We start from the raw sequence: 14,487 nt of genomic DNA, 5'->3' as shown, positions 1-14,487 counted from the left end.
TGAAGTACTTTAATAAAGGCCATTTTGCATTATTACATATTGGAGTTATTTATTCAACAGTTTAGTGATTCGAACTTAGCAAAAAGGGCAAATAAGAGGATTTGCAGCAAATTCGTTACAACTGGTGTCAGAAGAGGAATTGTTGAATAAATCCCGGAGGACAACAAGGACATGGCAAAGTTCAGTGAATTGAAGATCCAGCAACTGAAGAAGGAGTTGGAGAGCCGTGGATTGAATACAAGCGGCGTTAAACTTGAACTTCAGGCACGGCTACGAGAAGCAATGGAAGCAGAAGGAATTGATTCTTCCACATCATCTTGATGGCGAGGAGACAACAAAAATTGAAGAGAAAAACGAAACATCGCAGACGGTTACCAGCACAGACTTGAACATGATTTTAGCTGCAATATCTGCTCAAACATCGACAGTGTCATCTCAACTGGCAGAACAGAAGACATATATGGCATCACAACTAGAATCACAGGAGAACCGTATAACATCCAAGATGGAAACACAATTGGAAGAACAGAAAACACACGTGGCGTCACAAATTGCAGAACAATTAAAAGAACAAGAGGCACGCTTAACATTACAGCTCGAAGCACAAGAAGAGCGTATCTCAACAAAGCTGGAGGCACAGGAAACAAAATTCTCATCGCAGCTGGAGGCTGTTAGTAAACGACAAAATAAAGTGGAGGCCGAGATGGATGCTTTGAAAGATCGGATTCAGGAGTTACAATTGAACCGTCCAATCACTTCAACGTCTACTCTGAAGGTAAAATCCCCAACGTTTGATGGTTCTGTTCCATTCCAGGTATTTAAGCTCCAATTTGAGAAGACGTCGGCAGCGAACAACTGGAATGCTGAATATAAAGTTGCAGCTCTGTTCGTGGCATTGAAAGGGCCAGCAGCCAAAACCCTACAGACGATTCCCGAAGGAGAGCGGAACAACTATGAAGCATTGATGGCCGCTGTCGAGAGACGTTATGGAAGCGAGCATAGGAAAAAGATATTCCAAATTGACTTGCAAAACCGCTACCAAAAAGCAAATGAGACATTGCAGGAGTTTGCTTCAGATATTGTAAGATTGGCTCATCCTGCAAATGCGGACGCACCCGTGGAATACACTGAAAGGATAAAAATCCAGAGTTTCATAAATGGCATACGGGACGTGGAAACGAAGCGAGCTACATACACAAACCCAAAGCTGACATTTGCTGAAACGGTATCACATGCATTGACTCAGGAAACGGCCTCACTATTGAGTAAACCAGCATACATAGCTCATCGTGTGGAAGTGGAAATACCAGATTGGGTAGACACAATTTTGGAAGCACTGAAGGGATGACAACAGAAAAATGCCGGAGTTATTAAATGTTTCAAGTGCCGCAACCCAGGTCATATTGCACGACATGGCAGCAGCGGTCCCAATTGCTCCAACAATGTGGGTGGCCGTAAACGCAAAGCTGGCGGAAATGAGCAAGAGCGTGTCGGATGTAAAGAACGAAAACTTGCCCCGGCTATTGAATGTCCTGTGATATCTGTGTCGCAGATTGGAAGGAAATCAAGCAGTCTTACCATCAGAGGGAATGTGGGTGGTAAAGAGCGTGTACTGACTACAGATACGGGGGCATTTCATTCCTTGATACGATCTGATTTGGTCTACAGGAGAGTAAAGTCATTACCTGGAGCAAGGTTGCGTACGGTCACAGGCGAGTATAATCAAGTCCAAGGCGAAGTGGTATGTGAGGTATTAAATGGAAAAGTCATGGTTCTACACAAATTCGTTGTGGCGGAGATCGTTGATGAAGTCATATTGGGAGTGCACTTCTTGGTTGACCATGACATCAGGATCGATATGCGGAGAAAAATTATGCGCTATAAGAACCAGGACATACTACTTAACTTTAGTTTGGAGAAAGGGTTCAGCGGTAATCGGGTACTGGTGGAAAAGATTCGACAAAGACCACGAGAGTTAAAGGAAAAGGTTGATAGATCGAATGGGCCAAATAAATCAAAATCAAAAGTACCTGCGAGAGAAACACTGGCATTGACAAAACCTAAAAGACGCAAGAAAACGAAGCAACGAATTTCCGAGAAAGAATGCGAGGGTAGTTTCAAGCCAGAGCGCACTACTGTGGGGAAAAGTGGGAACGATACTGATTATGCAAAGCAAATGCGTCTAGCGCAAGCTCTACGAAATAGTTCATCGGCCAAACAACAGAGTGTGAAGGAACGAACCAGGGTATTGAGTAGTACGATGAAACACAGGTACCATGAGAACAATAATTCGAAAGGTTCCTTGGCGGGAGATTTGGTACTGTTATACAACCCTCACCGGCGGAAAGGTGTTCCATCCAAATTTCGGTGCAGTTGGGAAGGCCCGTACAAGGTTGTGAAGAAGATCAGTGATACCATCTACCGCATACAAAGCATTGAGAAACCACGGAGTAGAAGAGTGGTACATTTGGCGATGCTAGGCGAGAGATTTGTCTGATCGGGACGATCAGACTTAGGTGGAGGGCAGTGTCACGGATATTAGCATCACTAAGCTATACCATCACTAAGCGATGCTAAGGCCATGCTAAGCGATATTTACATCAATAGTCAATATATAAGGCAGCCGAGAGATGTCACACACAGATGCATTTACTTATACGCCTATGTGTGCGCGAGAGACTGTAAACTACAAACATTCACATCAACAATTCAACCATTATGTATACACGTACGTAGGTACACGCAGCTGAGAAGCAAGGCACAACCATATGCAGATATCTTATGTGAGATGCTCCTAAATGTAGGCAATTATAATTGTGGAAGTGTCGCTCACACATACAAGCATGGGGTATGACAGAAGCTATAAAATCGTGCAATTTTAGTTATAGCTGAGAAGTTTGAGAGCTCATGAACATTGCTAGTAGATTCTAGAAGATGCGAACGAGGAAACCAGAGAGTATAAAAGGCCGCAGATGTAGAGGCGCTGGAATTCAGTTTGATTTGAGATTTCGATTAAGACGCTATCTAGCAAGCAAGAGCAGTATTATTTTGAATAGTAGAGTTTCATTTGAGCTCCCAATCAGTTTGGTTATTAAGCAAGCTATTCGTTGCACAGTTTGAGTGTTATTGTGAAGTACTTTAATAAAGGCTATTTTGCATTATTACATATTGGAGTTATTTATTCAACAGTTTAGTGATTCGAACTTAGCAAAAAGGGCAAATAAGAAGATTTGCAGCAAATTCGTTACAATATGTTGCATATGTGAAACAAATAACGGTGTACCAGTGGCTTGTTATGCAGCTTGCGCTGGACGAAGCATTGGATTTTGTGTTGCAAAGTAGGCGACGTAAGTTGCTGTTGATGGATGCGCATATTGTGGATATGTTGGTGGTTCACAAGTCATTAATTTATTAGAAGTTTCAACTTGTTGCGATTGTTGTTGTTGTTGCTGTTGATGTGGTGTTAACGTTTGTTGTACAATTTATTCGGGTACTTGCACATATTGTTGGTGTTGTTATGGTGCTGGAAAACCTTCCGATATTGAAAGTCGTTGTAATCTCCACGTAGTGAACTACACCCACGACCGCGTCCGCGGTAACTATTACATCTGAAGGCGCTTAAGTTACAGGCATAGCTGACATCGCTTATATAACCGGTTGACTATAAAGTAAAAACCAAAACAAAATATTAGAATCAGTGTTTATGAATAACATATTTAAAATAAGCTCTTACAACAACGTGATCGGCAGCTACATCCCCGTGAAAGTAGTGTGGTGTTCCTCCTTGTATAAACGTTGGTACTGGATGTGCTCAACCGTGCAGTTTTCTTCTAATTTGAGAAAATGTATGCTCTTACAGCCACAGCTGGAATATTTGGGTATTGCTATGCGCACATCGCCAAAATCAAATTACCTAGAATGAAAAAGAAACTCATATCAGTAAGAATAGATTACAAGTTTTTAATATAAGCCGAAAAGTGTTCTATGCGAAGTAAATTAGACGTGCTACAAAAACAAATAAATACAGATGACTGTTTAATCTATTATGCGAAGTTCTTGAATGGATGTTCAAATTGAAAAAGGCTAAGTACTGCTAAAACTGCTTTCCCCGAGAAACCCGGGAACGAATTGATATGACTACGCCTATCCTTCCTTATCAGCAGTGCCGAGCACCAGTTCGGTGCTGGACAGTAAAATAAAAGCTTGGTTGTCTCCAAGTTGATCATGTGATATAGAATATACTCGTTCGCTGCATCTGACCAGTATATCTAATTTTCCCCGATTTTCTGGGCTCAGAGAGGGTATTCTCCTGAAAGGTGCATTTGTTCCACCCTGCTGCCTGGCCGCTCACCAACAACACCAGGCACGACGGAGCTTGCCTTGGGACACCCAAAGTGCACCCACGCTTCTCATGGCTCAAGTGGGTTAGAGGGCTTAGAGTATACCCGCGGTAGGTATGCCTGTCGTAAGAGGCGACTAAAATACCAAATTCATTCAAGTGGTTGTGTAGCGCAACCCTTTCAATGGGTTGCCAGCGCACTATATAGCTTCTCCAAAGCCAATTGTCAACCTCACCTATCCGCGGCGAATCCTGTTTCACTAACAGACGAGGCTCTGGCGAACCCCAGCTCCTCATGGAACTTGGGGGTGGAGAGGGAGGGATGGCCTGAAGGGTTAATGTGGACATATAAATCATTCCCGAGATGGTCGGGCTAGCACCTTAATGGTCCTGTGTTGCTGTAGCGTACCGGATCTGTATCCGGCAAAGGACCATCACTTCGATAATATTTCCCAAAGCGTTCGGGAGTAACGTTATCGCTACAACAACAACAACAACACGCCAGGTTTGAGAGAATCTATGTTACTGTTAGGAGGTTATGTTACAAGTCGCTACAGGGCAATAATAGACTTCTCGAAAGATAACCTAAAAATCCCAAGAGATTTCTTACAGGGCATTATAGACTGAACGGCCGTATGCAGAAACTTGGCATACTATCGAATAACACCCTGCAAAGATCGCGAGTACTCCATGCATGCATGTATGGAGTACACGCTATGGACCAAGTGAGTGCTCCAAAATTAACCACAATTCATACAAAAAATATGGTCCAATTAACATTGCGACGTCATAGGACTGGACCATATACTCCAGCTCCGAATTACATCAGTGTAATCCATGGAGTACCCACAGTCCAATAAACAGCGTGTAGTGATTACAATCGTTAAAAACAAGCAATGATCAGCTTACAATATCCCTGCAAAAATCACTAGTACTCCATGCATGCATGTATGGAGTACTCGCTATGGACCAATCGAGTGCTCCAAAATTAACCAAAATTCATACAAAAAATAAGGTCCAATTAACATTGCGGTGTCCTAGGACTGAACCATATACTCCAGCTCCGCATTACATCAGAGTAATCCATGGAGTACCCACAGTCCAATAACCCTCCAGAAATCGCGAGTACTCCATGCATGCATGTATGGAGTACTCGCTATGGACCAACCGAGTGCTCCAAATTTAACCTTAATTCATACAAAAGATATGGTCCAATTAACATTGCAATGCCCTAGTACTGGACTATATACTCCAATAAACATCGTGTAGTGATTACAATCGTTAAAAACGTGAAATGATCGGCTTACAATATGTTCGTATAGAAACATGAGTTGGTCCATTGCTGCATTACAGTGGAGTATAATCTTAAGTACTCCAGTGGACCACATGATCCAACGATTTTTACAGGGAAACATCGGGTAGTGATTACAATCGTTAAAAACGAGCAATGATCGGCTTACAATATGTTCGTGTAGAAACATGAGTTGGTCCATTGCTGCATTACAGTGGAGTATAATGGTAAGTACTCCAGTGGACCACATGATCCAACGATTTTCGCAGGGCACATGCCGATTTTGTGATCGATCAGCAGACGGCGTACCATATTCTTCTTCTAGAATGCGACGCAATCTCAAGACTTAGGCCTAAGTTTATTGGCTGACCATGGCCAGAGCGTTCCCACATTTAATCCCTGAAGCCAAAACACTGCTAGGGTTCATCAAGGAAGTCCGCTAGGATGAGGTGCTGTGAAGGAGATGTGCAAGTCACTGTGCAATTCTCAATAAATTATCTATTTATCTACGTTCCGGTAACAAGCACCATTGAGGTACTAGCCCGAACATCTCGGGAACTATTGATATGACTACATTAAGCTTTCTAGGGATTGAATATTAATGACCGCAGTACGAAAGTCTGTTAAAGTTTACCATTCTCCATGAATGCTCGATATATAACTTTCCACGTTTTGAATCAGTAATGAAAAGAGCAAAATTTACTAAAATGCTGTGGGTAATAAGGTGTGGATGTCCTCTCCTAAAGCAAAGTAATGGCAACGGCGACGCAGGGAAAATGACAAAAATCTTGTAAATCTACTGATAATAATTAATTAATTCCTCCCTTTCTATGCAGTTCTATGCATACAAACATATGTACTTTGCTCTCCAAACGCTAGTTAAAGAAATCAATTGCCAATTCGATTTCTTTGTTATTTGCATTCTTCAGTTGGTTATCAACAAGAGCATGACAAATTGTAACTAACAAATTCATACATGTTGTTTATATATTTAATATACTAGGCAATTTACTCACCCTTTCTGGTGCGATGATTCCTGGACAATCGGGCCTGACTAGTCGCGATTTATTTTGCCTGAAGAGAGCTTGCTTACCGCGAACCATATCATAATAAGGCACACCTTCGGTGATGCAGCAATCAAAGAAATTTCTGCTTCTAGGATAGCAGCAGCAGCTCCCAGTGGCGGCACATAAATAAGAGTTGCATGCGGATCAGTTGCCTTTTTTGCTTCGGCTACCTATTCAATTTTAATTCCCATTACTGGCAACCCAGATGCGTAGTTCCACCCTTATTTGGGGAAATACATCCAACCAGTTTGGTACCTTATTTCAAAGCATTCTGGTTGTGGAAAGTACCTCGTTTACCGGTAAATCCTGGAAAATGACACGTAAATCTGCATTTAGTTGTAGGTTTCCTCTTATTTTGGCATATTCTAAGCTGAATCGCATCCCGACTGAGATGCTATCTATTAGAATAATATAACATTTTTTTATTATTTAAAAATGCACATGTGTATGAAAAGCAGAAAGTAAATAATGTTGTTGTAGCGATAAAGACACTCCTCGTTATCGACTTTGTTGGCCCTTTGCCGGATGCAGATCGCGTACGTTCCGGGAACAAACACCATTAAAGTACTAGCCCGATCATCTCGGGAGTGATTTAGTATGACTACATGAAACCTTCTAGGCCATCCCGTCGATTCTATACAACTTAATATTATTTTCGGCGAAGGACGCCAACGCAGAAAGGTGTTCTGTGCAACAAAATTTTTAATTTCCGCTTTCGGATTCTAAAAACGGAGCTCGACACGCGTCTTTTGATACCACCTGTTCGGCCGGTGTGCGTCTAATCCTGGAGAGGTGGGCGCACCGGGTCGATCTCAAAGAACGGGTGTGTTTGAAAATAAATAAGAGAAGACGAGATTTCTCGTTATAATATATGTGATTTATTGGGTAAATGTAAAACTAGCAATAGTTACAATATTACCTGAATAAACGCAGAAATACGGCAGAGATCGCTGGCGGCAGATGTTAACTGGTTGGCTGTTGAAATCAAAGAGGCCGGTTGTATAGCAAGCTACAACCGTTGACCCGCAAAATCCTCCGTTTTGGAGGGGAAAGGCACCCACACATCAACCCCGACATGCATATGCATGAGTGCTGACAAAAAACACACATACACGTACATGTACATGCATGCACATGCATGTGGCGGTGAGGGTGTGGGTGGTTACAAATTAATTCGAATATCGAGTATCGATTCGCAGGGTTGCATTGGGGGGATCGCAGACAGATGCGGAAAAAGTTAGGCATCCTGCCTAAACATGCCGGCCCCCCTTGCGATACGCAACATCGTTTTTACCCCCACCGATCTCCGACCGCTGAAACGAGAAAAAAAACGTGTGCATTAAAACTAAACTTAACCTAAAATCGCGTATTTCGCCAGCGTCGCGGGTGGCCGGGAGTCCTGCCCGATTTGCGCAGCATGCCACCTAAGCTAGGATAAAAATAGACATTAGAAGTGGAGGAAAGTGAATATTTCTTGCCTTTGGTTATACATAATTCTTAGATATAGATAGAATCCATAAGTGATATGACGTAGAAGGTCAATAGTGCTGGACGAAGAGGCCGAGGTCTCCGTTCCAGACTGGCAGAAAAAAATTTTTTTTTTGTTGGACGGAGAGGCCGAGGTCTCCGTTCCAGATCCGCATTGTTTTTGTTTGGTTGGACGAAGAGGCCGAAGTCTCCGTTCCAGACTCGCATTATTTTGGTTTAGGTTTTTCTGGACTGGACGAAGAGGCCGAGGTCTCCGTTCCAGCGTCTAATGTATCGTGTCGCTCTCGGGGCGACTGCCTTTTTTTTTTGTTGGAGGAGATGTGGCATCTTTTGAGGTGCCAGGGCGAGTGACGGTGAGGTTGGTTGGGTGAAACGGGTGTGTTTTATTACCAAACGTATGTTAAAAGAGATGAGTACAGCGAGTTTAAGCGGAGCGTAGAGGTCGACGAAGTTATGCATTTAATTTTGTGCGATAAATGTAAAGAGGCCTTTATGCGCTACCGTGGAACATTCTTTGTGTTGATTTGGGCCATGTTGTGTGGAAAACCCAAATTGTGGGGTGTTTGTTGATTTCAACACAACCCTAGCGGGAATAGCCTATACTATCGAGTGTGGCAATTTGTAGAGCTGTCAGCTGATAACTCTTCAATTCATTGGAGTGAGACAGCTGTGCGGTGCTGCCAATTTGGCAGCGTAACGATACCTAATGGTCATGTCGCGAAAGTGTCTGAGGACATTCCCGTGTGAGTTCTGACGCGACCTGAATTCTGAAATGTTTCATTTTGTTTGGGGGTTTTCCTTATAAAGTTCATGTGGTTGAATTATTATTTCAGAAAGGTTTCTGAACTTTCCTCTAGGTATTTTTTATTAATCGTGAAAATTGTGTCATAATCTCCAATCAGCTTTTCCGCAGTTACGTTTAGGCTAATAACTTGAAAGGTCTCCTTCGAAAGTTATTTCTTCGAAGTTTAGGAGACAGTCTTAAGCTAAGTTGGAGTTCAGAAGAAGGCTTCACTATGGAAAGTGAGTTACGTTTTTTCCATATTTTGTTTTGTGAAATTCGGCTTGTCGTCGACCGCTGTTGGCAGCATTGTATATTTGTGTTGTTATACTCGCTGAGTCTGTGCACATAAGCGGCATTTATAGCGTGACAAGCGCAGTGGCAAGTTTCACCCAAGGAGAAAAAACATGTGAGTATATGGGTTGTAGTCCCTTTTTTTTGGTTATGGGATCATCTTCCATAATACAATGATACCACTTTCTTTCCTTTTCGTTTCAGGGCATCGTTCGAACTTCGTCCCAATCTTCGCGTGACATTCTTGAATGTGCCGCGGAACTACAACCGCATAATATTGAAGGTGCGGTATTATGACGAGGGACCCTCGTGGTACACCCGCTTTTATCGGGGTTATGAGGGGGTCCTTTGGGTGCGCGCAGACTCCGCGGGCGGCCAGGAGTTTGTGTGCCGGGTGTGTGGGCACACGCTCAGCTGCTTTACCACATTGAAGGCCCACCTCAATCTCCACATGGGTTTCGCACCCTATAAGTGCAGCTGCGGGAAGCGATACCTATCGGCTTCCTCGCTGGGGTTGCATCGCCAGTGAAAGCATAGCTCGGAGTAAGCGGGATTACGCCGGTTTCTGCTTTGACGGTGTGTAAATATAATTTTGAAAAATAAAGTGTAATTTTTGGACGGTGAATGGACAAAGTTTTCCCTCCTTTTTTTGGTTGTTTGTTTTTTTCTTCTTTGTGTCCCGAACCATAGTAGTTGGTAGGGTGTGTCGGGCACCTACCTATCTCGCGTAGGGCTTGCTTGGGTTCCAGGCTAAAAGGACTGCCGAAACTTTATCGGAACTTCAAAACACACAAGAACAATTCCTATCATGAAAGCGAGACCACCGTTACCCAAAGATTGGGGAGTTTGACATAAACATGTTTTTGTTTATGTTTGACATTTTGATTTTTCACTAACCTTTCAACAAAGAAAACAATGCAAATAAAATCGAAAATTATTTCGCTCTCGAGTGGTTCATTTTTTTTTTTTTTCCACAAGAAAGCTGATTCTGATTGTGTTTTTATGCACCACATTGTCAAAGTAAAACAAAATTTTCATTTGTCGAGAAAAGTAAAGTTGTTCGGGTCCTAGCACTCGAGTGTGTTGGATCCCGCGGATCCGATTGGTATTCCCATGGGGTCGCGCGTAATGTGTTTACGGCGTAAGAAAAGACAAAAGCAAATGGCACCGAGTGGCAACCTTGATTCGTTCATTCAAAAATGTCATTCATTCATGGAAATGAGTATACAGACATTTTTGAATGAATTTTCTTTATGAAGACCAAAAATGTGTGATGGGTAAGTATGCCGGTATCGTTCCCTTTTAATAATTTTAAACATTTGCTAATTTCTTTTTCTTTGTTTTATTTCAGATAACTATTAAACATACTTGCGTCGCCGCCGTCATGCAACAAATTACCGTAATACTTTTGTTTCCCAAACATAACTTCGTAACTTTTTCCCGATTGTTCGTAGCGGGGCTTCTAAGAAATTTACGCATGCAAAGCGCTGGCATATACAATTGTACCTTGTACCTAATTACAAATTTGCAATAGTAATATGGTCAATGATTTGAGTTTTTGCATGCATGTAACAAAATAAAACAAATAGTATGTCTATGTATGTACATAACATAGCATCGATAGGCACATTGCACTACAAGCTGAGTTAAAGATCTACTAAACTTTTACATTTTAGTCAATCCTCATCAAAACATAGTCTAAAAAACCACTTACGAATCAGCTTTGAATCTGCAATTTACTGTCCGATACCTTAGTCACCCCTCTAACATTCATTCCCTCTGTACAAATGTGGACGGAAAATGCCGGTACATGCGCAATTGAGGTGGCATCTCCTTCCCAGTACGTGGATCAAACAGAATTGGAACAATTCGATTGTGCTTCAGCTGGACAATACACAGTTGGTTTGGTACAATCGAACATGGGTTTCTGCTCTGATCGCGAAGATGTCGCCTCACTGTGCCTTACTGTCGTCTCGCGATTAATAGACCGCCATCAGATCAGACCCCAAGATATTGGACGACTTTAAGTGGGCACTGAAAACCATCATCGACAAATCAAAATCAGTGAAATCTGTACTAATGAAATTATTTGCCGATTCCGGTAACACAGATATCGAAGGCATCGATGCAACGAACGCTTGCTATGGTGGTACCACAGCACTCTTCAACTCAGTTAATTGGATTGAATCATCCAGTTGGGATGGACATTATGCGCTTGCGGTGTGTGCTGATATTTCTGTATATCCAAAAGGTGCAGCGCGTCCCACAGGTGGCGCTGGCGCCATAGCCATGTTGGTGGGACCAAATGCATTACTCATCTTTGAACGTGGCTTACGCGCTACGCATATGGAGCATGTATATGATTTCTACAAACCTGATGAGTTCAGAATATCCTACGGTGGACGGTAAATTATCAGTACGATGCTATCTCTCAGCGCTGGATACATGTTATCAATTGTATCGCAAAAAAACCGAAAAGAAACATCCAGATGCAGCACAAGTGGGTTTGGACAATATTGATGCGCTAATCTTTCACACACCCTTCTGTAAGCTGGTACAAAAATAAATGGCGCGTGTAGTCTTCAATGATTTCCTGCTCTGCAAAAGTACGAAACGTGTGCTCATATATCTCGGCCTGGAACGATTCAATGATGTTACACTAGCGAATACATATTTCGATCGTGATGTTGAAAAAGCTTTTATGACACAATTCAATGAGACTTTCGAAAAGCAAACACGTAAATCCTGGTCGCTGGCCAATCAAGTGCGTAATAGGTACACACCATCGGTATATTCTGGTCTGGTATACCCCCGAAGAGCTTTTAGGCACACGTATTGGTGGTTTTTTTTTCCATATGGATCTGGTTTGGCTGGTTCAATGTACTCAATTTTGGTAACAAAAGATAAACAAGTCTTCCAGCAACTCGTTTCCAAATTGGATTACGTCTTGCCAATGTTGAATACACGTAAGAAAATAGCACCTGAAGTATTCTCCGAACAGATGGAAGTACGCGAAAAGAACAATCATGCGGCGTCGTATACGCCGAGTGGGAGTGTTAGTGCGCTATTTCCTGACACCTATTATCTCAAGCATGTAGATGCTAAATATCGACGCACCTACGGACGCACGTCGGTTATAACGAATGGTGTTCACTAATAGCAGGAGAAAGACCAAGTTAGGAGGCGCGCTGTGTGGGATAGATACTAATTTGGCTTTGTGTATAACACGTTTTAGCAGTTGGAGTAAGAATAAAGGCCACATTACAGTTCGGCGCCAGAATTACATAGCAGCATGTTTGCTCATACTTATATAATGCAAATGCATCAGAAATTGAACGATATCTTTGGGTGTGATCCCACATCCATTATCAAATAGACGTTATGTGTTGTGGATGGGAAGTATACACCAGTTCTAAGTATGCACCAGAGCAAATGGATACATTGAAAAGGTTACCAACTTGCTCACCGACGATCCAAATATGTTATGCCCCATGCCTACTGAAAATTTGCATCGTAACGAATTTGCAAAAGCAATTCATAGTTATCATAATCAACTGCTCCTGAAGAATTTTAAGTTAGGTAAATATATGTCCTTTGAGTATTACATACAAACAGATATTGATATCAACTTAGTGTACGTGTAGGTACTGTGACACATGGCTCCAGAAATTCTAACAAGCAATGGTCATGGAAAAACAGTTGAATGGTGATATTGGACGTACTTAAGTTTGACGTGTTAACCGGCAACAAAGTCACCAGGAAAACGCGATGCGCCCACCCAGGCTCGAGGGGACGTTGGAAGAATACGACGGTGAGTAAATATTAATGTGTAGTGGTTGCTAATATGTGGTTTCTTCCCCCTTTTGTGTCACGGTTTGAATGCCTTGATTTGCTTTGATTCAATTGCGAATTGTCAATTTTGGGGCCTGAGCGCCTGCCTTGGCACGTCCGCGATATTTCTGACGACGGACGGTGCTATTGATTCACTACTGACTTTGGCAGAGGAGTCAAGCCTTAGTGCGAGCCTGCTACACAGGGAGTATTTACCCCTTTATTCTGATATTTCGGAAGGCTCCTTCCCGCTTAAATATGCATTGAAGTGTTGCGAATAAAACTTTAATTTAGAATAGTTGGAACCCGTTAACCTGATACTACCTCGGGAGGTGCAAATTATTTCAAATATAAAACTATTCCCCACATTCTTAATAGCGAAGTAGATTCCGAGCCTACGGAGTGAATAACTTAACGTACTCAACGAGTACATTTCGTTATGGCATCTCCATTGGTTCTAACGACATTTTTACGCGAATCGATCGCCTAGGTGAATTTTGACGTGGAGTGATGAATGTTAAATTAGGTTTCGGATGGTATAGGTGTCTGTACTGTTCATACTCAAGTGCGAACTTGCTTACCATTACAATGGTGCTCTGAGGACGTGGGTGGATTTGGTGGAAGTTTGAAAATGTAAAAAGGCCCTTGGATTCTGTGGCAGGTCGGTTCGCCCTTCTGCGGTAGGCTTTTCTGATGTCCTCGTTCTGGAATAACGAGTGAGTTGGGATTTTCTGTTGTCCTCGCTCTGGGTGAGCGAGTGAATTTGGGGATCTTCTGGTGTCCTCGCCCTGGGGAGTGAGTGAATTTTGGTGTTTTCTGGTGTCCTCGCTCTGGGGAGTGAGTGAATCTGGGTGTTTTCTGGTGTCCTCGCTCTGGGTGAGCGAGTGAATTTGGGTTCGTTTTGGGTCTCGATAGGAAGGTGGAGTTCGGAAGAGGGTGAAGGAGAGGAACGGAGGGATTGTTATGAGGAGCTAATGGCCTTCTCGCAGTCCATCTCCTCCGTTGGAAGGAGGATCAGTTTGACCAAAGGTCGTCTGACTTGACCCTTCTCTGTTATGAGGTCGACTACGCGAACTCGGTTATCTTCGCCGGGGTGTACGTTGACGACTCTACCTAACCTCCATTCGTTGGGGGATAAGTTGTCCTCTTTGAGGACGGCGAGATCTCCCACTTGTATGTTTTCTTTGGGATGCTTCCACTTCACTCGTTTTTGAAGTTCGGATAGGTATTCCACCTTCCATCGCTTGCAGAAAGTATGATGGAGGGCTTTGAGTTTCTGCCACCGATTTATCATCGAGGCAGGGCTCTCACTCGCATCCGGCTCTGGCGGAGCCAGGAGATGGCTGCCAATGAGGAAATGTCCTGGGGTGAGCGGCTCTAGGTCCGTCGGGTCATT

General features: G+C 42.8%; 1 pseudogene; it reads left to right on the top strand.

Moving 5' to 3' along the window:
* The first annotated feature begins 10,315 nt into the window (after positions 1-10,315).
* On the top strand, positions 10,316-12,706 carry LOC137234653 (hydroxymethylglutaryl-CoA synthase 1-like; annotated as a pseudogene).
* The last annotated feature ends 1,781 nt before the right edge of the window (positions 12,707-14,487 follow it).

The sequence above is a fragment of the Eurosta solidaginis genome, chromosome X (assembly GCF_040869045.1).
Source record: "Eurosta solidaginis isolate ZX-2024a chromosome X, ASM4086904v1, whole genome shotgun sequence".
In the NCBI taxonomy this organism is placed as follows: Eukaryota; Metazoa; Arthropoda; class Insecta; order Diptera; family Tephritidae; genus Eurosta; species Eurosta solidaginis.
This window is presented reverse-complemented; position numbering and strand designations above follow the sequence as displayed.